General features: G+C 44.8%; 2 long non-coding RNA genes across 2 annotated transcripts in view; one reads left to right on the top strand and one right to left on the bottom strand.

The window, feature by feature from the left end:
* The window catches only part of LOC110349724 (uncharacterized), a 537,013-nt gene that overhangs the window by 450,453 nt on the left and 59,597 nt on the right, over positions 1-26,963 (bottom strand). The window lies entirely within an intron of this gene.
* Positions 786-8,719, top strand: LOC147826204 (uncharacterized). The gene is made up of 4 exons (XR_015439325.1): positions 786-894; positions 2,233-2,281; positions 6,968-7,121; positions 8,318-8,719. It is a non-coding gene; the product is annotated as an uncharacterized LOC147826204 (long non-coding RNA).

Here is a 26,963-nt window from a genome sequence, read left to right on the forward strand (position 1 = left end):
ATATAACGAATGTCTCTTAGGCTTAGTCCAATTCCAAAGGGAATCATGTATGAGTTAATATCTATCTCCCAGCTCCATTCATGCTCCCTAATAACCACTTACCAGCCTCAAAATGGCCTACATCTACCCATTCCTCTTGTCTCCTGTGAGGAAGGATACACTGCAGGTACACCCTGTTTCATTGGGTTAGTAGGTAATCACCCTCCTGTAATTCTCTCAAGGCCTCGTTAACAAATTTGTGTATCTTTTCTCCTAATAATCTATTGTCAGTTCATTCCAGAGAGTCTTAGCAGCGGGGGAGCTTTCCTTTAGCCTGCTACTCGTGCTTTCTTCTCCTTTCTTGTCCATGGCAGGTTAAAGAGTGAGACAGTTTCCCCAATGGTGCCCAGAGATGGCCATCTCCTGACAACACAACGACACATTTCCCCTTGAACTTGACCAACAACTCAGCCAAATTTTTATTTTCTAAGAGGCAAATAAAACAGCGTTTAAACAAGAAGAAAAAGGAGGAGAGGACGAGAAAGGAGACATTGAGATGGGGGAAAAAAAAATGTTTGAATATTTTCTGTGGACCCAGGAAAGAACCCCCAGCACTGTTAAAGAAGTTGTTAAACATGGTCTGTTTATTTTCCCCTGTACACTCTGGGGATCTCAAACTAAGACTGATGGCAGATGACATTGCACTTTTTCAAAACACCTTTCTGAGAACACCTCCCACAACGTGTCACAACAAATGAAATCCCACAGCCCTACATGTAAATATTTTTCCTCAGCAAGAAATGAAAGCCGTGAATTCTACAGGTATCTCAGAGTCTGGAATTCTTTAGAAGGGGTTCACATGAGACACCGAGGGACTGGTGGCTGCGATCCTCAACGGTGTCATTTTTATACAGGGTGAGCACAAATTTACATAATTCAATTCAGCACTGGTTGAATATAAATATGTGTCGATACAGACGAGGACCAAATGAAGAGGAGCTGGGGAGATGAGGTGGTATGTGGGGCCCCCCTCAATGCCTGCAGTGGGGCTGAGCTGCTGACTTTGGGGAATCGATGTCATTTGCATACCAGCCCATTATTCACCTAGCGCTCCCCAGTGTCCGTCCCTGATCCACGCCCCCGCATGCTAGATAAATAAAAGCTGTGCTCATGCATTAAATCAGCATGAAGTACACACCACTGAAAATACATAGAAGATGCAAAATTTGCGTCTTTATTTCTGAACGTATGTGTTACGAAAGACTCTCACAGAGACTGTAAAAACCAGGGGGAAATGTTAGCATTTTTTATGAAGGTTTTGAGTTGCACCTGATATGTGAGTGAGTAACTTTAAGGATATTAGCAAATACCTTTCAAAACTCAACAAATTCTGTAGATAAAAGGAGATCTTAAGCCAGGTGTGCACGCCTGCAATCTTAGCACTCATGACTAAGGCAGGATGATCATCATGACTTCAAGGTCAGCCTGGGCTACATAGCAAGACCCTGCCTCAAACACACACACACACTCACACACACGCATGTGTGTGCAGACAGTGAAACAATCATATAAATTTATTTCTGAATCTGCACCAAAGGAAAACTTAGAACTGCTCTGCATTAGTCTGCTCGGCCTGCTATAACAAAATGTTACAGATTAGGTGGTTTGAACCACAGAAATTCATTCTCTCACAGTTCAGTTCTGAGATCAAGGTGCAGGGAGGGTCAGTCTGGCGAGAGCCCTCTTCCTTAGCTGCAGTGGCTGCCTTTGTGCAGGTGGCTGCCATGTGACCCTGCCTCTGTCTGCAGACCACCCTGAGGTCTCTCTCTTCTAAGGACACCCCGCTTGGCAGATCAGCCCCACGGCCCTCTCTGTTCATTTGGCCTCCACTTCCTCCTTGGAGACCCCATCTCCAAGCATGGTCACACTCGGGGTCAGGGCTCAATACATGAATTTTAGGGGAAGCAACTCAGTCTTAAATCCCTCTGTGCTTCTAACTAAAAATACGAAATGGCTGAGGGCAATGTGCAGTGCAAACCAAGAGCTCAACATGTACAAGGCCCCAGACTCGATTCTCACCAAGAATAATAATAATAGTAATAATAATAACAAAACATTAAAATATTGAGTATTGCAAATGCATTCTGGAGCTAAAATCTAAAGACAGGTAGAGTTATATACAGTATGGACTCCATTGTAGTTAAGAATGACAAGCACAGAATGAATTTAATGCACGTATTGTTATTCTCATAGGTTGGTGGTAATAATTTTTTTTCCTGGTGCTGAAGATCAAACCTCCTAGGTAAGAGCTCTGCTACTGGGCTAAATCCCCAGCCCCAGAGACTATTTTTGATTTGCTGTTTCCCTGCCTCCCTTCTCCCCATGACAGTTAAACTGGACTGTCAACTTGATTGCCTTGGGAACCACCCATGGGATTGGTGGAGCACACTTCTGTGTGTATCTGGGTGGGTCATGGAAGCTTGACCATGGCAGTCTATACCTGGTCCCTTGCCCCTTCCTCTCTGGCATTTCCCGCCCTGCTCCGCTTCCCTGCTGCCATGAAAAAGCATTGTGGCTCCACTAGGCCCTTCTGCCATGGCATTTCTGCCTTGGAGCCAGCTGGTCATGGACTGAAGGCCCTGAAACTGTGAGCCAAATTAAACTCCTCCTCCTTTAAGTTGTGTTCCAGGCTAAGAAAGCAGACTGATACACACATATCCCCATTAATTTATACTGACTCTCTTAATCTCTCTTAAATAAAATTTATAGAAACCCATGGTTTTATACTAGCCTCCTGTATTAGGTCCACCAGAACAAACCAATATGGAAACATGCTAAAGCTCTGCATTACCAAGTTCAAGGTAAGGTGTTTGTCTGACCTTCCAAGAAATCAGGAGAGAGATAAGAACCAAAATCCTCAAACAAGCCAGTTGTAGCCACCATGATAAGGGAATCCCCTCTAGTATAACCTTCATGAGGAAAGTAACTTTGAAATGATCAATCGATCCACTTTTTGTTCTCAGCTTTTACTTCCTTCCATTTTCTGCCTATAAAATCAAACTCCTTGCTCAGTGTGTCAGAACACCCGTTCTATTTTATGAAATAGAATGTTTCCTGATTTGTGGGGCAGGCAGCAGCACCACTGAGCTAAATCCCTGGGCCAAATAGATGCAATCAAATTGGCTTTTTTTTTTTTTTTTTGGTACCAGGGATCAAACTCAGGACCTTGCGCACTTGAGAGTCAGGCACCGGAACCACTGAGCTAAATCCCCGGCCCTTCCTGATTTGTGAATCACAAATAAAACCAATTACACCCAGCACAGTGGTGTACACCTATCTCCAGTTACTCAGGAGGCTGAGGCAGGAGGATTGAAAGTTCGAGGCCAGCCTTGGCAAATCAGAGACCCTGTCCATAAAGGTTAAGGTGTGGTGTCAACTTGATTGGCTTTGGGATCCTGGGGGTTGGGCGGAACACACTTCTGGGTGTGTTGTGGAGGCACAGCCATGGGACTGGTCTATACTTGGTCCCTTGTCCCTTCCACTGTACCATGTTTCCCTTGCTCTGTTTTCTGGCCACCAGGAACTGAGCAGCTCTGCTCCACGTCTTTCCCTCACGATGCTTCTGCCCTGAAGTCAGCTAATCAGACTGAAACCGAGAGCAAATGAAAGCTCTCCTCCTTTAAATTGAGAACTTTGAATTTGTGTTCCAGCAATGGAAAAGCCGACCAATACGCTCTCTCAAAATAAAAAATAAAAAGGGCTGGGATGTACTTCAGTGATAGACCAATGCCAAGCATTCGTGAGCCTCTGGGTCTGATCCCCAGTCACACACACACACACAGAGCCCAGTTACAATCTTTAAAGTAAAGTCATGGTAGTTTTGTCTTTTGACAATTCTAAAAATCCAAAGTTCTTTCATTCTAAGCTATAAACTCTCTGAGAACACAGGACATTTCTTTTTTTTCTTTTTCTTTTTCTTTTTTCTTTTTCCTTGCAGTACTGGGGATTGAACCCAGGGCCTTCACACTGAGCTACATTCCACCCCTTTTTATTTTTTATTTTTAGACAGGGTCTCTAAGTCTAGGTTGTCCAGGCTGGACTTGAACTTGTGACCCTCCTGCCTCAGCCTCCCAGAGTGCTGGGATTACTGGCGTATACCACCACACCTGGCTTGATCATATATTTTGTGTTAAAGACAGCACTCGACACTGCAGAGACACAAGGTGAATACGACATCCTTTCCCTTTGGAGACAAATTTTGGAATTTCAAGCAAAGAGGCTGAGACTGAATGACTGTGTCCAGTTTCTTCCTGTCCATGATAAACATCACATCATGGCTGGTAGTTCCCCAGGGTCTGTAAGAAAAATTCTGTGTGTCCTGCCCTAACAAAACAGGTTTCTGATTTAAACTTGATTTTTATTATATTTTAATGGTTATCCATCAATTTGCTTGGGCTGAAAAGTAAAGGCCTGGACAGTAGTACAATAAGCCAGAGGAAGGAACAGGCTGGGTGATATTGTAACAACCCCAGTCATGAGCCTTGAGTTTACAAACTAGCCTGAGGGCAGGGTGACCCTGCTGGAGATGAGAGTCTGCCCCACCTGAGCGGCCATCAGGCAGCTGCCAGGGAGCAGAGAGGATCAGGTACTGAAGCAACAGCCCCACTGGGTGACCTGGCCTCCTGAAGAGCCGGCCTCTCTGGTGGCTAAGCCATAAAGGGATTCCTCCCCACCATGGGCACCAGAGCCCATGGGAACCCTGTTAGCTGGCCTGTTCATCCTAACCACTGCCCTGCAAGTGAGGCTGCACTGGGCATATGTAACACAACACTAAACTGGCCCTAGAAAAGCCACTCTGGCCTTGATCTTTGGTTTGTTTGTTGGGGTTGGGGGCTGCTAGAGGTTGGACCCAGGGCTTCACACCTGCCAGGCATACACCTGCTCCACCACTGACCTATACCTTGATCTTGTCACAAAATTCACCTGAGCAAAGAAGAAGCACAGACACCCCATGGAGCCTGCAGGTACTGCCTGCCACCCCGACAGGAAGACAAAGCTTCACCCAAGAGATGCGGCACAGAGTGGCAAGGATCAGGTTAACCCCAAAAAAGTTACCACCATTGGCTCCTTTTTGCTCTATTATAAGCAGAAATTGCCAGGCATGATGGTGCATCTCTATAATCCTGGCACTGTAGGAGTCTGAGGCAGGAGAATCGCTAACTTCACTTGAGCTCAGGATGGGTGACTTAGCAATTTAGTGATATCCTGTCTCGAAATCTAAAAAAATTTAAAGGGCCAGAGCTGTGACTCTGTACTTAATCCCCACAAGCAAAAAAGCTGAAATTTCATGTGGCTCAACTTACTATATTCATAACTAACTCTTACACAGTACATTCTATGATGTGCCAGGCAAGGTTCTAAGTTCCCTATACACGCATGCGCGCACACACACACACACACACACACACACACACACACACGTTTCATCCACGTAACAGCCCCATGAGGTGAGTAACGTGATTGTCCTCATTTTATGGAGAAGTCAGTGATCGGCCACAGGAAAGTGTCAAGGCAACCTGGCTCTCACCCTCCGTGACCTTCTTCTGCAACAAGGGTGCACAGAATTCAAGGAAAGCACACAGGAAGAGCCAAGATGCTCTGCGAAAGCTTGGAGGAGGAAGTTGGCAGAGTCAAGTCCACCAGGCCACGTCACTCATGTGGCACAGGGGCTCCTCCCTTGCAGATAGGGGCCCTGTCCCTGAGGTTTCAAATCTCATCAATAAACACCCAACGCATAAATGCATGGGTGAGGAGAGAAAGGAGGGACCAAAACAGCACAAACTTGCTGCCTGACAGAGAAAGAAAGAAGCCAACCTCCCTGGGCTCCTTGGGTCCACGGACTTGAATGAAGACTGTGCTTTAAAAGATGTCAGCTGGTGTATGCATCACAAAAACTCCACATGGGAAATATCATCGTGTCAGTTTGCCAGTGAGAGAGTGGATTAGGAGAGGTGACCGAAGCCAACTGTCTGAAAATTCTACATGTGGCAGGATCTGGATTCTGACCATCTTCTTTCCACTCCTGCTTCTCCCCTCTACACTGCTCAGTGCTTTCTGATCCCAGTAGGAAAATTAACTTGGGAAATCTAATTAAGGCAATTTGATTTCTAGTGGAACGCAGGCCTGGCTTTGAGGAGCGAAAGGTCCCTGGGAACAGCTCCTGGCCATGGTCACCTGACACACCCTTCACCATGCAGCAGTCCAGTGCCAACAGAAAAGGCCACTCCAGTGGATGGCCAGGGCCTGAGCACCCTGGGTCATTGCTGGAGAAATGGAGTTTGTCTCTCTCGGTCTGCCACCTTTTTCAATAGTCCTTATCAGCTGTGAAAGCTCCTGCCATTACATTACATCATGATGGGCATATTACAATTTCCGAGATTGCATCTTATCCGACATTAGTTACATTTTAGGGTTGTTGCTTCCTGGCACTTTAATTTCATCAGTAAGCTATCTCCTGATCACAGAGGAGGATGCATTACAGCTGCTCCCATCCATTTGGTTTCCCCAGCCTCGTTTCCAGAGGCTAATGTTTATTCCTTGGGCCAGGATTTCAGAGCGTTCTCTCTGCTAGGCCCACGGCCCCCTATCCATTAACTGTAATAAGTAGTGATAATGTTTTTACCTCAATTATTTTGTTTTCTATTTTTGTGTTTGGCATGAGAGAAACTACAGGCAGAACCTGATTGTGTCAAATTGGTATGTTGATAGCAAAGTGACTTTTTTGCAAGAAACAGGCCATCAAACTCCTAAGGAATTTTCCTTCTTGTTGTTAGTTTTAAGTACAGGAGTTGGATATCATATAAAGAAACGGCAAGGATGTAACTCCATGCAATATTACCATTTAATCTTCAAGGGTAATGGGTGTAAAGAGAGAATGTGTTTTTACAAAACATAATAACGACTCACATTTTCTATCCTACCACTGAAGAGCCAAAGAAAAACCTCGAGTGGAGACGATGAGGTGGACAGGCACCAAGATCACTGTGCATGTGACTTTGCTGCACCGTCAGCGGACAAGATCCAGTATCTGAGCAGGGAGAGGATGCGGACTCACTGCAGTTCCTCGGAAAACCCTCTCCTGTGTTAGTATGCTTCCCCTCACTCTAACAAATACCTGAGACAAATCAACTTAGTAAGAGGAAAAGTGCATTGCAGCTCACAGTTTTGCAGGTTTTGACCCATGTCCGACTGTCCTTGTGGCTCTGGCCTGTGGAAAGGCTGCAGCTTATAGCCTGGAGTGCATGGCAGAGTGGGCTGTTCACCTCACAGCCAGGGAACAAAAAAGAGGAAGAGGAGGAGACTGGTTTCCCACAGGCGCCTTCAAAGGCATGCCCCCTCTCCCCCTTCCACTCTTAGTGGGAAGAATGCCCACTAAGCCCCACCTCTTAAAGGGTCCACCCCATCTCAACCGGGGTGTGGTGGTGCACACCTGTAATCCTAGCACTCTGGGAGGCTGAGACAGGAGAAGAGAAAGTTGGAGCCCAGCCTGGGCAATTAGTGACTTACAGAGATGCTCTCTCAAAATTAATTAATTAAGTAAGTAAGTAGAAGAAGTCTGGGGATGTAGCTCAGTGCAAAGGCCCAGGGTATAACTCCCAGTACCACAATCAATCAACCAATCAATCAATTAATCGGTGGGCTCCACCATCTCTCAATAGCACCATGGCAGCCTTTATTACATGGGCCTTTGGGGGACACCTATCCATACCATAACCACTGCCTTCTAGGGCATGGCAATCTATAAAAGAAAAAGGACAAAACAGGAATAAAGAAATTGATGTTATTAAAAATGATGAATTCCAAGGCATAACTGTGTGGAATCTCTTCACAAGGCAAACAGCTCTTTCTACAGAATTGTCTTTCCAGTCCTCTGCCTTTATTTCTGCCATGACTTGACTGGCCCCACAAATTTAGTTCAATTGTTTGCAGCTGACTGTGTTGAACTGATAGTTCTGTTCTTTATAGATAAAGATGATTTATTATTTCCCATGTACTGGAAAAACTGGAAATCTTCAATGGATTTTTTTTTCTGAATGAATTTGCAAATTCTGCCTTAGCAGAAAATACACATTCTATGTATTAAATCTATTAAATATTCATTCTATGGGTTAGCTGTTGGGAATAAAGAAGTGATGGTTAGAGTTTATCTGTTGTAGATTTAATGCCTCCAGGTTTTGGTGGCTGAACATGGACACCAAAGAAATGGAATGCTAAAAATTACAAAGCATAGTAAAAAGAGTAACATGACTGGATTTTTAAAAATAATTTCTCCAAACAGGCACAGTCTAATGAGGCTAGCTCCGAAGCGACATTTGAGAGGACAGTGAGCAGAGAAGGGTCATGACCCCAGATGGCCTCACGGCAGCCCCGACCAGAAACCTGAGGTGACTCCAGGCCACCATGTTCCACGTTACTCGACACACACCTCCAACTCCTGCGTACCCCCATCCATGGCAGAGGGGCTGAAAGACTGATAGCCTATATTATTTACCAGATTATAAGAAACCACAGCTTCAATTTATTGTGTATGATCTGTAATGCCAAAAACTGTTGTTTATCCAGTATATCTGATACAAAATTTAAATTGTTTTTTTGTTTGTTTGTTTGTTTGTTTTGGTACCGGGGATCAAACTTGGGAACTTGCGCTTGCAAGGCAGGTGACGACACCACTGAGCTAAATCCCCAGCCCCAAAATTAAAATTGTTATGGAATAAGCTCCCTTTCTCAGACTCTTGTGATAGGACTGTGGGTGTGATGGGGCCCCTGCCAGGAGGACGCTGGAAAGGCAGATGGAAGAAGAGGCTGACAAACTCATCCGGGCTGGGGGTGCTCACAGCTCTTTCCATTGTCTGGGCAACAGTTTGCTGGCGTGCACAGGGGTGGAAATGGAACAGTGGGAGCAATTTCATCCAAGGGAATTTCAAGTGTGACCAAGTCCAAAATGCAGAAAGGGGATGTGGCTCAGGGCTGAAGCACATGCGAAGCCTGTGTGCGGTCCTGGATTCAATCCCAGCACCTTGACAGAAGTCCAGTGATGCCCGGACTACAACTCCTTCACATCTTTATGATTTCACAGCATCTCACTCCCTGCATTAAATCTCTTGCTACTGGAGCTTTTTAGACAGTTTCTGCTTCCTGCATCCAATCCTGTGAATGTGTGTTTCCTCTAGTGTCCAAATAGCCTAGGATTCTGAGCATGAACAGCGGGGCAGGCCGCAGATGAGTCCTCTGAAGGACAAGGGGAACGGAAGGAAAAAGGAGAAAGTGGCTGGGGCTGCATTTCACTAACCGAAGCTTGGATGCCTGTGGTGATTTGAGAGGTACAAAGACACAGCATTAAATAACACTGAAACAACCGCTTCTTGGCCTTTCGGCTAAGATCAAATGTAGTAAATAACACTGAAAGGTACAACAAAAGAGTTATTTCCTCTTCAATTTCATTTTAATCATTTAAGGAGAATTTCTTAGGTTGGGATTTGGCTTTTTTTTTTAACATTTACTAAATCCCTGTATTTCTGGAGCCTTTTAAAGCCAATGACACCTTGCTAGGATGTACAAACAGTTTTATTTTCAATGTATTTATTTTCACTCATCATCTCTGGACGGCAAGTGGTAAAAATTTCCCATCTGTGTTAAATAGAAGGCTCTTTTTTATTTTCTATTTTGAAAACTTTTAGATTTTTTTAATAGAAACAATACTGCAATGAACATCCATATTCCAACAGAGATTCAACTGCTGCTTACATAGTTCAGTTTCTGTTCATCTATAATTTAATTTTTGTTCAGTGACTTAAAAGCAAAACACAGAGCCAGGCACAATGACACACACCTGTAATCCTAGGTACCTGGGAGCCTGAGGCAGGAGAATCCCAAGTTTGAGGACAGCCTAGGCAACTTTGCAAGACCCTGTCTTAAAATGAAATAAAAAATGTTTGGGATATAGCTCAGCGGCAGAGCTCTTGACTAGCATCCAAGGCTCTAAGCTCAAGATGCAGTACCACTAAAAAAAAAAAGTAAATCACAGACATTGTGAGACTTCACCCCTAGATAATCCAATTGCAATTCCAGAAAATAAGAATATTCTTTTACAAAACCTTACCTGCCAGGCATGGTGGCATACACCTATAATCCCGGCACTCTGGAGTCTGAGGCAGGAGGATCACTGCAAGTCTGTGGCTAGCCTGGGCTACATAGTGAGTTCAAGATCAGCCTGAACTGCATAGTGAGACCCTATCTCAAAAAACCTTAGGGCTGGGGATTTAGCTCAGTGTTTTTGCTGCCTGCTGCACAAATAATTTGCAAGGACCCAAGTTCAATCCCTGGTACCAAAAAAAAATCTTACCTATGAGTGCACATAACAAAATCAATAATCTTCTCATATTGTCTAGCAATGTTCTAAATGGTGGGTGCTTTTGTTAAGTACATTTTTTTTTTTGGTACCAGAGATCAAACTTGTGACCTTGTGCTTTTGAGGCAGGTGAGGGAACCACTGAGCTAAATCCCTGTTCTTGTTAAGTACATTTACCCTACAATTGTGAGATAACAGAGAGAAGAAAACATTAAATAATAGTGAACAGTAACATAGGTGGTAAAAGGATACAGGAAAAGTGTGACAATAGTAGGATTTATAAAACTCTAGCTTGAAAACTAATAGCTGGAAGATGGTAGAAATGATGGAACATGTAGCCTAGGCTAAGTAGGAAAAGGAAAGAGAACAAAAAAGATGTTAATTGACTGGAGAAAATTAAATTGGACAAGAAATAGAGGTCACCTCTTAGTCAAAACCTAAGCACAATGGGAGGAATCAAAGTAGGGAAGTAGAGAGATAAGGAGAGTACGCACCTGGCCATGAGGGGTGGTCTCTGGGAGGTACAAGGAGCAGCGAGTGCTCTCCGGGGACAGCAGTTACCCTACAAGCTCTGGAGCTGGCCACCAGCTTGGAATCCCTGTCATGCCACTCTCAGCAGAGGAAGCTGACCTAATACTCAGTAGCTCTGCCTCCCTGAAATGAAGTAATACATCTCAACCCGTCCATAATGCATATGTGAGGGACATGATCCAAAACACGCAGTGACGCTAATGTGAGCATGTGCCAGACTGGTCACACAGCCCCAGGCCCACCGACCACAGAGGCTGAGGCAGACAACCACTGGAGCCTGACGCTTGTCTCAAAAGAAAAGGAAAAGGCTGGGTGTGGTGTTCCATGACTGTGATCCCACCACTCCAGGAGGCTGAAGGAAGAGCGCAGCCTCCACATCTCGGCCATTTATTGAGGCTCTATCTCAAAATAAAAAAGAGCTGGCAACACAGCTCAGGGACACACAAAAACAAGTAAATCTGCATCACGGCAGGATTAATGAGCACCAGTATTTTCAGCTCTATTTCATCAAGAAAAACACAAAAGTAGAGGCCAATACGTGCTGTGCTTGACCATCGGCTGATGAGAACATGGGCACCCGTTTCTCTTGTCCCCTTGGCCCCAGGTGAGGAGAAGGGGTGGGAGTGGGTGGGGACAGGTCGGGAAAGTTGAATTTGAAAGTCAGCAGGAAGTAGCAAGGAGAGAAGGCCAAGAAAAGGGAGGGACGAAGATGAAGGTAAACCCCCAAACTGTGGATTATAAAGGGCCTCCCTGCCCCAAAGAGCAGAATTTTATTCAGCTCTCATCTGAGAATGGGAGCAAGCAGAGGATAGGAGATAACTGACAATAGCCAATTTCGTTTTATGGGATATTGATTTATCACTTGGCTTTACTATACATGTCAAGTGCTGAGAACAGGCCCTGGCACATCAGAAGCATTCAATAAATGTTCACGTTCATCTTTATATCACCTCCTTCTTCTCCGTGCCCTCTACCTTGCCCTATTTTAGTTCTGTGATTCTACAAGGCCCGTTCATGTTAGCTCTTCTTAGCTGGTCTCCTGCCGTAGGCAGGGAATTCACAGAATCCACCAGGAATCCTCCACACTTCTACTAAGTACCTGAGGCCTGCCAAATTCCAGCCACTTCCTAGAGCATCCTCAATGGAATATGCTTGACGCCAGGGTCCCCACTGTGTTGACCACACCTGACCGGTCACTGTGAGCATCTGATATCCTGGCATCAGCAGCAACCAGAGGAGTTACTTTCGCAGCATGGGGGTCCACGCAAGCCTGTAACTGGCTGGTGCAATCATGTTATGAGAATTTAAATGTAAAAACTGACAAGGACCAGTTGGCCCAAAGGCAACAGAGACAACGCGACACGTAGAATTCCTGGGTAGAAGAAGCCATGACTAAGCAGAGCATAACCTCTTCCTCTCCTCATCTCTGGTCTCTGCTGAACCCCAGATCAGCCTCAAACATTAACCAAGGAATTTCACACTTTTGCCACAGCATTCCATGTGCCCAACATTACCATAGGCACATTTCCATGTGGACATGCAAGCTACACAGACCTTAGGACTCTTCAAATCCAGTGATTTCCCCTTGGAGCCTTTTTCCTCCAGCACAGCCTGGTATCTCCTACATCTAAAAATTCCAGAGTCACAAAATTTTGTAGATGTCACTCCTCCCAATAATCTTTTTTTTTTTTTAACCCAGGCCTCCTGAATGCTAGGCAAGCACTCTATATGTAAAATATAGTTTCCAATAAATGAAATCAGAAGACAACACTCCATTTTGTGATGTAATATTCTGACTTCTCAAGATGTCAAGAACCTATTTCTATGTTAACTTTATAGCCTCTAGTTCAGTATTAATCACAGTTAAGTGTTTCGCATAATACTTGTATTTGGTTCTGAGCTGCACCTAACCCACATCTCAATTTAACTGACTTTCCACTGCCATGACCTTTCATGATTCCTTCTGGAAACAACTATCAAAAGCTGTAAGAGGCCAGGTGTGGTAGCACACATACCTGTAATCCCAGCACTCTAGAGGCTGAGGAGGATCACCATGAGTTTGAGGCCAGCCTGGGTTACACAGTGAGTTCAAGGCCAGCCTGAACTACATAGTGAGACTCTCTGAAGAAAAAAAAAAAAGCCGTACAAGGCTGAGGTGCAGCTGGGTGGCAGGGTGCTGGCCTAGCAGGCACGAGACCCTGGGTTCAACCCTCAGTACCAACAACTGTGCTATCTTGCCTGCGTAGTGGAGCACCTGTAATCTTAGCACTCAGGAGACTGAGGCAGGAGGATCACTATGAGTTCAAAGCAATCCTAGGCTATATAATGAATTCAAAGCCAGCCTGAACTACATGGCAAGACTCTGTTTCAAGAAAAAAAAAGATTGGTTAAATAAGTATTGGTACATACAGCTATTAGGTGAAACACTAACTAGTGATTGATTATGGAATAGAAACTATAAACTTCACATAAAATATGTTCTTGGCAGCTTGTGAAGTCAAAATATCATGTTACAAAATGGAGTGTTATGTTCTCATTTCATTTATTGGAAAATATATTTTAAATATGCTTACCTAAACAAAAAATCCGAAAGGATTTTATAGAACTTATCTCTAAGTAAAGGGAATATAAGTGACTTAATTTTGTGTGTTGCTTTTATTTTGGTACCGAAGATCGAACTCAGGACCTTGCGATTGCGAGGCAGGCACCAGAACCACTGAGCTAAATCCCCGGCCCTAAGTGACTTAATTTTGCTTCTTTATTTTCTCATCTGTAACTTCTAAATATCACCACTGAGCACACATTTCTTATGAAATAAAAATACATCGAGCCAGGCATGCTGGCACATGCCTATAATCCCAGCAACATTAGTTCGAGGCCAGCCTGGACTACAGAGCAAGACACTGTCTCCCAAAAACTAAATAATTAAAATAAAATAAATCACATCGGGCATGGTGGCACATGCCTGTAGTCCCAGCACGCAGGAGGCTGAGGTAGGAGGACTGCTGTGAGTTCAAAGCCAGCCTGGGTTACATAGTGAGTTCAAGGCCAGCCTGAACTACATAGCAAGACCCTGTCTCAATAAATAAATAAATAAATAAATAAATAAATAAATAAATAAATAAATTTTTAAAATCAACAGTCCTACCAAAGGCCGTGATCGGGCACCAGCCCTCCCTGTTGTAGCTTTCTATAACTGTAACAAATACAGTTTGAAAGAATCCACTAATGAAAGAAAAGCTAAAGTGGCTCCCATTTGTAGAGGTTTCAGTCGGTTGTCAGTTAGCCCCGTGCCTTTGGGGCCTGTGGCGAGGCAGCTCATTAAGGCAGGCACTTGTGGGGGAGAAAAAGCCACTCACTTCATGGCCAAGATGCAAAGAGGGAGCTACCAGGCGAGACCAGGGTCCCTCGGCCCTCCTCCAGGGCACACTCCCAAAACCTAACTTCCTCCCACTAAGTGCCACCTCTTCAAGTTTCTTGCCCATTCCTATAACACCAAGGTGGGGACGAGACTTTGTGCACGTGGCCTCCGGGGAACATTTAAAATCCAAGCTAAAGCACCTCTTCCGTGCTGTTGAGTGCTGCCAATCCAGAAGTCATGCCTGCTTCTGAACACAGACCTGGTCACGTCTGTCTCCAACACCCAGCACTCTAACAGTCCCACGTCCTTGTTCTCACTGCAGGGCTGAGGAGACCCCAGAGAGCACAGCTGCTGCTCACCCTAGTGTCCAGTGCAGGTCTGACTCATGGGGGCTACAGAGTGGCCCCCAAAAGATACACCCATGTCCCAGATGTGTGACTGTGACCACATGCATGGAAGGGGCCTTTGTTGTAGATGTAACTAAATCAAGGATCCAAGGATCCAGGTGGGTCCCAAATCCAAAGAGAGGTGTCCTTGTACAAGGCAGGAGAGGAGACTACAAGGACAGGGAAACACAGGTGCAGATGGAGGCAGAGGTGGCCACAAGCCAAGAAATGCCCAGGGCCACCAACTTCCGGGTAAGAAGAAGGAACCTCCCCAGAGCCTTCTAGGGAGCACAGCCCATTGACACCTTGACTTTGTACTTCTGGCTTCACAAACTCGGAGAAAATACATTTTGTCTGTTTTAAACCACCAGGGTTGTGGTAATGTGTTGCAGCACTTATAGGAATACACAAAGAGTAGATACTTTGCCAACACCTATTGGGGTAGAAGGGGAGAAAAGTTTACATGACTATGTCCTTAGTTTTATGTTTTTGGTTTTGGTTTTGGTTTTTCACTTTTGTATTTTGAGACAAGGTCTCACTATATAGTCTAGTCTGAACTTGAACTCACTATGTAGCCCAAGTTGGCCTGGAACTTGCAGTGACCCTCCTGCCTCAGCCTCCCAAGTGCTAGGATTACAGGTGTGCACCACCATGCCTGACTTTTTTATTTTTTAATGTCCTTAGTTCTTTCAGCTTTGATTCAGAGAGAAAGAAGAGCTCATTAAAATATTTTTCTAGGGGCCAAAGATTTAGCTCAGTGGTGCTGGCTCGCAAGCACAAGGTCCCAAGTTCAATCCCCAGTAAAAAAAAAAAAAAATATATATATATATATATATATATATTTTTTTTTTTTTCCCCCTCTAGGGCTAGAGATGTATCTCAGTATAGCACTTGCCTGGCATGCACAAGGCCCTGGGTTCCATCCCCAGAAATACAAGAAGAAAAATAGAAAACAAAAATTGTTCCTAAAATCTAGTTTCTCATAATTCAATTTGACTTCATCAGAAGGGCATATGACTTGGTGATCCATTCACCTTGATTTGGAAAAATAAACGTGGGAATAAAAGTAACAAAACTATCTCTCACCTACCTCTATAGAGACACAGCACCCTCATACTGTTCCAAACGCTAAGCACCTTACCCTGCCCAGATGCCGAGTGCAGTGCTCATGGTTTTTAGACATCACCGAACACTTAACAATGACACCTTTCCAAGGACAATGACAGGGTTGAGAGGTTGAAATTTTTGACCTATTTTTCTCCTCTATCTGTTCTAAAAGATCCATGTTATTTTCCTCCAGTTCTTTACCACTCAGAGCCTGTGCATGGAGGGCATAACCAGGCTTTCTGTGCTTGCTGTTTTGTTTTGCTTTCAAATCAAATGCTTCAGTGCTTTGATAACTCAAAATGAAGAGGAGAGAAAGTGTGTTTTTCTTCAGGCCTACAGAAATCAGCATTGAGTGCTCAAGAGGTTGTCGTGTAAAACATGGTGTAAACAAATGGAGAAGAGAGCACCCTGGAGAGAAAAGGACCTGGAAACCTCAGAGGGAAGCATCGGTCTGGAAGGTCACATGTAAGACAGCCCCCTGCTAGGGACCCCAGCATGGGGACAGAATCCAGAGATGGAACATTGAAGATCACAGAGACAGTGAGCTTCGCCTGATCTCTTCACCACCCTGGAGTCCTCTCCTCCCCAATCCAAAGAAGCTCCATGAATTCAGGCCAGGCCTGCTGCTGTGGCCCCACTGCCCTCCTCCTGACACCTCCCCTTCCCAAGCCAGTTCCTCTAGGCTCCTATCCCTCTGAGGCTTGTGCTGGGCCAGTGGCTGGTCTCTAGAAGACCCATGCTTCTGAGGAAGAAGCTGCTGCTGAAACACCTCTTCTAGGCTTGGGCTACCAATCTGAGCCTGCTAAACCAGAAAGTGGTTGCTTTCTTCTCCCTTGGTAAAGTAAAGCCTTGGCCCTCTGTCTTAGTTTGTTTTCTGTTACTATAACAAAATACAGGAGGCTAAGAAATTTGCAAACAAAAGAGATTTATTTTGGCTCATGGTTTTGAAGTCCAAAAGCAGGAGGTGGCAGCTTCCTGGCTTCTGGTGAGGACTCCACGCTGGATTATCCCAAGACATGGTCACAGGGAAGGAGGGAGGGTAAGAGGAGTATCTGATGAGACCAAGCAAGTATGCCACAGAAACCTGGCTTTTGTAACAAAGCCACTCCTCAATAACCCATCAGTCTACTAAATATTCATGCCCTCGTGGCCCAACTTCTCCTGATAGTCCCAGCTGGCCCACCTCCTGGTACTTTACAATGGGGACTCAATTCCAACATGAGCTTGGGTGGGGCCACTCAAACTATAGCACTCCCTCTCCTCAGAGAACAGCAAGGGCTGAAGAAAGAGGGAAGGAACACAGGGAAGCCAGGGTCCTGACAGGGACAGGGACTGCATTGATACACATATGATAACTACAGGTGATGCCACAGATAGTACAGCATAAACTGCATTGTAAGGGCGGCCTTCAATGCCTGAAGACAGGGGTAGCTAGGAATTTTGGACATTGACCAGTGTGAGAAATGTCTTTGAACAGAAAGGCTTTCAAAATTCTATAAAAATCAAGTCAGATGCCAGGTGTGGTGGCAAATACCTGTAATCCTAGGACTCTGGGAGGCTGGAGTAGGAGGATCACAAGTTCAAGCCCAGCCTAGGTGATTTAGCAACTTAGTGAGACTCTATCTGAAAATAAAAATTAAAAAGACTGGGGATGTAGCTCATTGTGAAGGCCCTGGGTTCAATACACACACACACACACACACACACACACACACACACACACACACACACACACACAATCAAGCCAAGAGTGGTAGCACATGCCTATAAGCCCAGCACTCAGGAGGCTGAGGCAGGAGGATCTTGAGGCCAATCTGGGGCCAGCCTAGATTACACAGTGAGACTGTCTCAAAAAAAATGACAAAAACTAAAACCCTTCTTAAAAGTCACACCAAAACAAAGCTTTTACCATTGTGAATTTAATATTTTAATGAATGAAATTTGAAAATTTTGTATGAAATTTTAAAATATTTCTTATAATAACTGGAAAACTGACACACAATTTCCTCTTTTCCACCTTCAAAGGAAACATGACACCAAAGTATTACCGCCAGTATTACAAATCAGCTGGGGTTATTTAAAAAAGACACTGTAGAAGCCAGATGTGGTGGCACACATCTGTAATCCCAGCTACTCGGCTGAGATAGAAGCATCACAAGTTCAAGATCACCCTGGGCAACCTAGCAAGATCCCGCCTCAAAGTTTTTTTAAAAGCTGGAGGTATAGTTCAGTAGGAGAGTAAGTACAGGACTCTGGGTTCCATTCCAAATATTGAAGAAAAAAAAAAAAGACACTATACCATAGACAGACTTGATCAAATGGTATAATAGATCATCCAAGGGAGAGGGAAAGCCAAGTCTAACAGGACTGCACTTCTGTCCAGACTTAGAGAACCAAGCTGACACATCAGAAAGCCTAGAATCGGCCCCCACCCAGTGCAGGCTATGCAGAACCAGGAGGCAGCTGGCATCCTGGCAGAGCATGGGCACACTGCTGAATGAGGCCTCTGCCTCACTTCTACAGGGAGCAAGTCTTTCTGTGAACTGATCAGACCAAAAGTATTTCAGGAGAAAGTGGCAGATGGCACCCCAGGTTGTGCTAGACACCCCAGCACCCCAAGTCCCTGCCCTTGACAACCTAGGAAGGTCTGAATGGTGCTGTATGTGGCCTATAGATTTTCCTCCACGAAAACATAATTTTCTCCATGACATACACAGCATAAACCAGTAAGAAAATATAGGACTCACTTGACATGGTTTATGTTTATCTTCACTTCATGCATAGTTTGTCTTGTAGACCATTTTTTCCATAGGTAAAATACAGTCCAGGCTGGAGGTGTGGCTCACTGGTAGGGAGACCACCTACTTAGCATGTGCAGGGCCCTCGCCCTGAAAAGAAAGGGTCCCAGTAACCCCACCCCTACACACCTCTCCAGCCTCAGCCCTCAGCTCCCACCAGCACATCCCACACTGGTACACATCACCTTCCAGCCCTGCAGGGCTAAGGCAGCTCCTCTCTGGCCTCTACACCTTTAAAAAGACCGCCCTTGAAATGCCTTCCCTTTCTCTGCCCTCGCCCAGGGCCTTCCTTGATTCATATTTCCAGTCTCAAAGCAGATCCAAGCTAAATGCTCTTTTCTGGGGCTCTAAATGGTGCTCTGTGTATCCCTGGCTCTGGTTTTAAAGTGTGCCCCAAAGGCCCATGCATTGGAGGCTAGGTCCCCAGCCTGCAGCACTGCTGGGAGGCTATGGAACCTTTAAGAGGTGGGGTCTAGTAGAAGGAAGTGAGGTCACTGGGGCATGGCCTTGAAGGGGATACTAGGACCCCAGCCCCTGACTCCTTTTCTTTCTTTTTTTTTTTTGGTACCAGGGATCAAACTCAGGACCTTGCTCTTGCAAAGCAGGCGGTGGAATCACTGAGCTAAATCCCCTGCCCTCTCTTTGCTTCTTGAATACCACACTTGCACTGTGATGCTCCACCCCACCACAGGCCCAGAGGCAACATGGCAACCAACCCTGCCCTAACGCCCCTAAACCTATGACCAAAATATACTTTTCTTCATTTGATTCTCTCAAGTATTTTGCCAGAGTGATGGAAAGCTAACATCCCCCATCATCAAAAAGTTCTCACCTTTTTTCTAGAGGCCTTGGAATAACGCTAGCCATGTATCACAACATGTGGACTAGGAGCTAGAGGAAGCCAATCTCGAGAAAGAGGCAGGGAAGAAAGAGGGAGAAATATGGAGAAGTTAAGGAGAAGACGACCGACGAAGGCTCCTGACGATGAATCCCGGGTCCTGGTGCTCAACAGGGCGCCCTGAAGAGCCCTGCAACTGCGTCCCCACCTGGACTGAGAGCTCGGTGAATGCAGGGGCAGTGACCAGCCAGGTCACATCAGTATTTTAAACAGGTGGATGAATGATAAAAGTCCAAACATCTGGGAATCCCCAAAAGGCATGGACAATAGGAGGTTTGCTGGGAAGGAGTCTTGGATTGGAAGTCAAAATCCTGTGTCATGATGTTGGCTCTACCACTAAATAACAGTGACCACAGACAATTTATTAAATCTTTCTGGGCCTCTATTTGATACTGGGGAGACCATTACTTAACATTAAATGGTTGGAACACATTAGGAATATACTCATATTATTTCACCTGTATTCTGTACTTTACGTAACATTGTTTTCTGAAATTACGTATATTAATTCATTTTTCCAACCAGGCATGTAGCACACGCCTGTCATCCCAGCACTCGGGAGGCTGAGGCAGGAGGATCACCATGAGTTTGAGGCCAGCCTGAACTACATAGAGAGACCTTGTCTCAAAACAATTTCTCATTTTTCTGTGAGCTAACCAACATTATCATACCTACTCAATATCATTCCACTAAAAACCAAAAAATCTCACCACTTCAGTTATCCTCTGCCCTCTTCCCACACATGAATGCTGCACAGTCTCTGGTAGACATGTGATAAATACTGAAAAGAGCTTGAGGACTCCCATTACTAGATTCAGTGAGCCCGAGCCCTCTGGGTATCCCAAGCTGAAAACACTGTACTTGGGCGAGGGATTTAGCTCAGTGGTTTCGCAGCCTGCTGTGCAAGCCCAAGGACCCAAGTTCGATCCCCGGTACCAAAAAAAAAAAAAAAGAAAATGCTGTACTTGATGACTGATAAGCTCTAAAACTCAATTATTCTGATAACTTAATACATGCCTACAAACCCATCCACATACATGACCTTCCTAAAGGAAGTATGGGAGAAAGTGGAAAGGAGAGGCAGGCTGTGGTAAGCTCTGAATAGCTTGAGAGTTGAACGCCACTTTCAATACATTGCCCTGTGATCCTGGTAACATCTGCAGGCCAGTGAACTCTTCTCTCACCTCCACCTAATCAACTGATGGCGTTTACTGAGTATCTTCTGTGTGCATCCTGTTTTTTGAGACGAGGTCTTGCTATATAGTTCAGGCTGGTCTTAAACTCACTATGTAGTCCAAGCTGGCCTTGAACTCATGGCAGGCCTCCTGCCTCAGCCTCTCAAGAGCTGGGATGACAGGTGTGCACCACCAACCCCAACCTAAGTGCTTTTCATCTACTGTCCCGATTACCACCTACCTCTACCAGAGCCTCATATGGTAGGGAGTATCTTCAACCTTTATGGCCGCCATAACAAAAATAGCACAGCGAGGCGACTTACCCAACACAGTTTTTCCTCACATGGTTCCGGACACTGGAAATCTGAAATTAAGGTCCCAACAGATCCAGCATCTGATGAGAGCCTGCCTTCTGGCTCACAGACCACTTCTCACCCTACCTTCCTATGATGGGAAGGACAAGGAACTCACCAGGGTTTCTGCAATAAGGTCCATCGCCTTTGTCTGTATGCTGCTATAACAAGGCATTAGACTGGGAAATTCATAAGCAACAGAAATGTGCGGTTCACAGTTATAAGAAACTGGGAAGTCCCAGGTCAGGGCACCCACAGATCTGGTGTCTGCTGAGGACTCTCTGCCTCAGTGATGGCAACTTGTTGCTGGGTCCTCATCTGATAGAAGGGGCAAGCAAGTATCCTCAGGCTCCTTTTATAAGGGCATTAATCCCATTCGTGAGGGCTCCACCCTATGACCTGGCCATGTCCTGAGGGCTCCATCTCCTATCACTATTGCACTGGACATTAGGGCTCAACATACGAATTCTGGAGGGGACACAAATATTCAGACCATAGCAGGTTCTAATCTCACTCATGAGCCACCAAAGGCTCCACCACCTAATAATATCACATTGGGAGTTAGAATTTCAACAAAGAAATCTGGGAGCCACTCAGTCTATAGCAGATAGGTACTAATATTACGTGATCCTCACCTTACAGATGAGGAAACAGGCTCAGAAGGCAGAGCTAGGATGACATCCAGACTCCAATCCTGAGCTCCTAACCTTCAAACTATACTATTTCTCAACATCCCCACAGGCCATAAATACACTGCTTGAAGCCAGCAGTGGCATCGATACTAATTTCCTGGGATTGCCATACAAATTGCCACAAACTTGACATTTATTCTCGCAGTTCAGGAGGCTGGGAGGAAATCAATGTAAGCCTCTTAGAAGATTTGGTGGAGAATCTATTCCACACCTCTCTCCTAACTTCTGGTGGTCATCAGTGATCCTTAGTGTTCCTTGGCTTATAGCTGAATCTCTCCAATCTCTGCCTGTTTTCCCATGGACTTCCCCTTGTGGGTCTCTGTATTTTTTCTGTCTCTTATAAGGACTCCTTCTGTTGGATTTAGGGTCCACCTAATCCAGGATGATTTCATCTTGGGATACTTACCTCAATTATATGCCCAAAGTCCCTTTTTTCAAATAAGGTCACATTGATAGGTGCCAAAGGTTAAAACTTGGGAATATCTTTTTGAGGACACACAATTCAACCCACCTCACAACCCAACTTCTACCTCTACTTTATCAGGAGCCATACGTTCATATAATTCCATGGTTCTTTATTAGAGGATGGTGGTCATCCCTAGGTTCCAAACTTTAGTCCATATGTGTCTTGTTCCAATTACATAGATGTGACCAATTTTAAAAGAGGGTTCTGGGTAGAACACTTGCCTGGCATCTGCAAGGCCCTGGGTTCAATCCTCAGCACCAAAAAAAAAAAAAAAAAAAAAAAAAAAAAAGACTTCAGTGCGTGCCTTGGGAGAAACTGCCCTTCTGTCAGGTGCCCGCAATGGCTTATGGGGGGTTATAAAGGGGCACAGAAAAAGGAGTAGTTGATGTCCCCAGGGAAGACAGGGAAGGCTCCCTCAGAGCAGATGACATTTACATCCTGGAGGATGAATGGGATGTGCCTTCGAAGGAGCCCTGGGAGGGCAATTCAGACAAAGGACAAAGCAGAACAGAGCTCCAGATGCGGGAAGAGAAGTTCAGCTAACAGTGACCAGTTCCCTTTTTCTTTTAAGTTTGGTTTTTTTTCTTCCTTTGAGACAGAGAAGTCCCCCTGCCTGAGCCTCCAGAGTGCTAGGATCACAGGCCTGCACCACCACACCTGGCCAGTTCACTTTTACTTAGGCCCTATTTTCATCTCTCTTTTAATCAGAGTCCTCAGTCACCCTGGAACTGCCACATAGAGGGATTCCCTCTAGTTCACAAAATTCCAACCATTCTTGGAATTTGGCAAACTTCCATAAGCCATTTGCCAAACTTTCATGAACTCATTTTCATTATTAAAATTTTCAGGCTCAAAAACTGGGCCTTCTGGGCCAGAGATCTAGCTCAGTGGTTCCAGCGTTTGCCTCACAAGCGCAAGGTCCCAAGTTCAAACCCTGGTACCAAAAAAAAAGAAAGAAAGAAAAAAAAAAACAGATGCATCTGAGATGCATCCAGAAGATGATGGCATAACCTGTCTTTCCCAAGGTTCTAATCTCAGCAATTGTCAACTCCAGTTGAGCAGTAAGAAGAAAATGAGCTGCCAATGGCATAAAGAACCTATTATTTCTTATCCACAATTCTGAAATTCAAGAAGTTCCCCAAACCATGAGTTATTGTATAACTCTTTGGGTGTCAAGGCTAGACCTGCCCTGAACTGACATGAGCCTATTTATAGACCTGATCTCATTCCAGATGCCATCTATCTGTTGGCTATAGAAATAGTAAGACATCTGACTGCACAACACTGCAAGCAACCCCGCTGGGGCTGATGGGTGATATTCCAAGTCCTGCAACCCATCTGGCCCCAAGGTTTTGGGATGTGGGACTGCTTTGGGCCTGTGGCTGCTACGATTCTTCTACAGGTGTTTTTAATGACCATGTTCCCGAAGGCTGTGTTTACTCTTAGCTTGAGCTCATTTGAGAGATCAACTTGGTCATGGTCACTGAAAAAAATCATTGTCAGAGGCAGGAAAAATAACCAGTCATGAGCAACTGAAACTAGAAAAGTCACCAGAGACAAGAGACAAGTACTTGGCCTGACTCCTCCCCTTCCCTGCTCTTAGTTCTATCACCATGGCCCTTTAGATACCATATTATCAGCAAGAACATGGTCATGACAAATACAGATTGAATTATGCTGACAACAAGATCAGAAGGACTTGGAATCCCCACTTCATGGCCCTGGCTCACAATTCCCCCAGATGTCTTGGGCCTACAGATACTCAAATAGCTGCTTGAGAACTACTGAAATGCCCTTCAGGTCAGTTATGTGGGGAGGACCACCATGTCTATGCGTCAGTGCTCCCCTCCCTCAACAGCACATGAGGTCTCTGAAGTCAGAAATGGGTTTATGCCCCAACTCTTCTACCTACTGCATATGTGAGTTGGAATAATCTAATTCATTCTGGCCTCATTACTTAAATGGCTACAATAATTATCTCTGGTTCTTGTTTTGTTTTGTTTTGTTGACAAGGTCTCAGTTTATAGTCCAGGCTAGCCTTGAACTTGCCATATAGTCCAGAAGGGCCTCAAACTTGATATTCTCCTATGTCAGGCTCCCAGGGGCTGGAATTGGAGGTATCCACCACCAGATCTGGCTTCCTGATTATTCTTTTTAGGATCAAATTATAAGGTAGATATGATAATCCTATGGAAGCCATAAAATGATATTCAAATGTCATCAATGTTTTTATTTTAAGGTCAGAATATTATTTATACTGGAATACTTATTTGTTAAGGCAATACTTTTCAAATTTATTGTCAGGAGACACTAACGTCCCAAAAGATATTCTGCTATTAAAACTGAACAATGATGTCTTTTCTCAATCTTCAGGGAAAAGCACAGTCAATGACAGCATTTTATTGAGGCTAAATTTACTACCATTTAGGTTTTTCTTAAACATTGGAGTTGGATTCTACTTGTTGTAACATAACTGTATGAGTCAGAAGAGATCTTATTAAGAATCACTATGTACTTCATTTTTGTGGTTAAAGAATTAGTCTTCCAAAAAAAAAAAAAGAATTAGTCTTCCATGCCATCTCACAAAGTATGAACCAGGCAAGATGCTGAGGACACACAGACGGTTGGGGTACAGTCCCTGAGTTACAAAAGCTAATTGGCTGGTGGGAGAGAGTTGGTTAAGGGCAGATGGGTTAACAAGCAGGTGCAATAAAATTAAAATTAAATCACAGGCACTGATCATGGTATGTAAAGGTCTTACATGGGCACCTCAAAAAGAGAGTTATTCTTGTGGGGAGGGGGTGGATTCAGGAAATGCTTCACAGAGAAAAAGACACCATGACCAAGTCTCAGAAAATGTGACTGGGATAATCTTCATCTATTTTCCTATTTCCTATTTTCCTATTTCACTACACTGCTTGAATTTACCAAATGAAATGATCGTGAACAGGACTCAGATTCTAGATTTAGCTTTAAATTCCAAGGTTTCCTAATGAGAGGGCCTAGCAGTCTGAGTTACAGTCAGACTGTAACAAGAGAGTGGGTGGAGAAAGATTAATTAAGGTAGTTGGGTTGGAAAGGACAAACAGAGCTGACATACCAACATGACAAATGTATGCAAGCCCAACCCTAATTAGCAATAAAAAAAAAGTTATCTTTAAAATACACAAAGCACATATTTTCAGTGACAACTCATTTTAGTCTTAATCTCCACATAAACACATAGGTCAATGACTGCTTGGGTCAAACTGGTGCTTTCATGCCCTGGGGCCTACAGTAACCAGGCCCTGAATGAGGAGAAGGTAGCTGGTCTGGTCTGGGCCCCTGGGGAAAATAGGCTTATTTATCAACAGGCAAGTGTATCCTCAAAACCAGAACTCCAAGGGCCAGGGATTTAGCTCAGTGGTTCTACTGACTGCCTGACAAGTGCAAGATCCCAAGTTCAAACTCCGGTACCAAAGAAACAAAAAACCACAGCTCCAAGAAGCTGTGTATAAATGTGCGAAGAATTCAAAGGCAAATTAGTATTTATATATTTATTCCTATATATACTTTCAATTTTAAGGTGCAATGGCTTCTTTCATCCCTCTTGGAGATTTCAGAGCTTGTACTCAGCCTGGAATGAACGGGACAGACCTGCTAATGAGAAAGGGCCAAGAGAGACCCAACCATGGGTCTATCCAATCCTTTAGCTAATTAATTAATCACCCAGAGATTTCTCTGTGCCCTGAACTCTGTGAGGCCCCCAGATGGCTCTTCTTCAACGAGGACCCCCGTTCCTACCTTACTGCAAGTAACAATTCCCCCACACACACAGCTCTGCCCCTAGTTCTACTCTACTTTTCCCCACTTATTTCCTAACTTTATGGTATAAATATTTTTTATTTCTTTTTTCTCCAGTACTATGAAAGTTATGATGGAGACTGAGAATTTTACTTGATTCTGGCATCCCATGAATAAAATTATGCCTAGCACATGGAAAGAACGCACCCGTTAAATAAATACTTAACCTGTGAACAAGTAGGCAAATGAAGTTGAATGAATCACTGAAGGATAAAGCCTCCCTGGAACTAGAGTCTCTTTGCAGGGACCTGTGAACACATGAGAAGCTGCTCACAGGTGACGGGGGTGCCAGTCCCCCACTGATGAAGATCCAGCATGTACCATCACGGTCTCTAAAGGAGCCACCCCTAATTGTATGGGACAGTTGGAGCCCATGGCTAGAGCTTCAGAAAAACATAAGGAAAATCGCCTTGGGTCTGAGAACCTCAGATAGGCTTGGAGGAGAGGGCCCTGTGCACCCAAGGAGGAAGGAGGAGCTGAGGGCAGGGATGACTCACCGCACCTTGCTGGGACAGGATTTTCCACTTTCCACCCACAGACACTTTGGGGTGGTTGGAAAACAACTGCCAAATCCCAGCAGCTTGTGCCTGCAGTTAAATTGTGGTTCTCTGTCTCTCCAGCCCCTCTTGCCACCCACTACTCTACACCTCCAGGTAGGTTGTTTCCAGGAAGACTGTGAGGAACAGGTGATCCATAAGGGGGAAACTCTTACTCCTGGAAGCCACTGCAGCCAAACGTTGTGACATTCGACCACGACCAGTGACATTTCCCCTGCCTTACCATTCCAGCCTGACCACTGAGCATCAACTCCACAGGGAAAGTACATGATGCTTGCCCCTGGCCCCAGAGACTGGATCAGGCCAATGAGCTTCTAAGAGACATCACTGGGGATTTCTAGGAAGTTTCCTAGTCCTCCGAGTGACTCCATCAAAAGGAAGAGGGAAGCATGTAGGCCAGGAGTCACAG

This window comes from Heterocephalus glaber, unplaced genomic scaffold (genome assembly GCF_053883595.1).
Source record: "Heterocephalus glaber isolate CG9 unplaced genomic scaffold, H.glaber_assembly_v1.0 deba00001472, whole genome shotgun sequence".
Lineage (NCBI taxonomy): Eukaryota > Metazoa > Chordata > Mammalia > Rodentia > Bathyergidae > Heterocephalus > Heterocephalus glaber.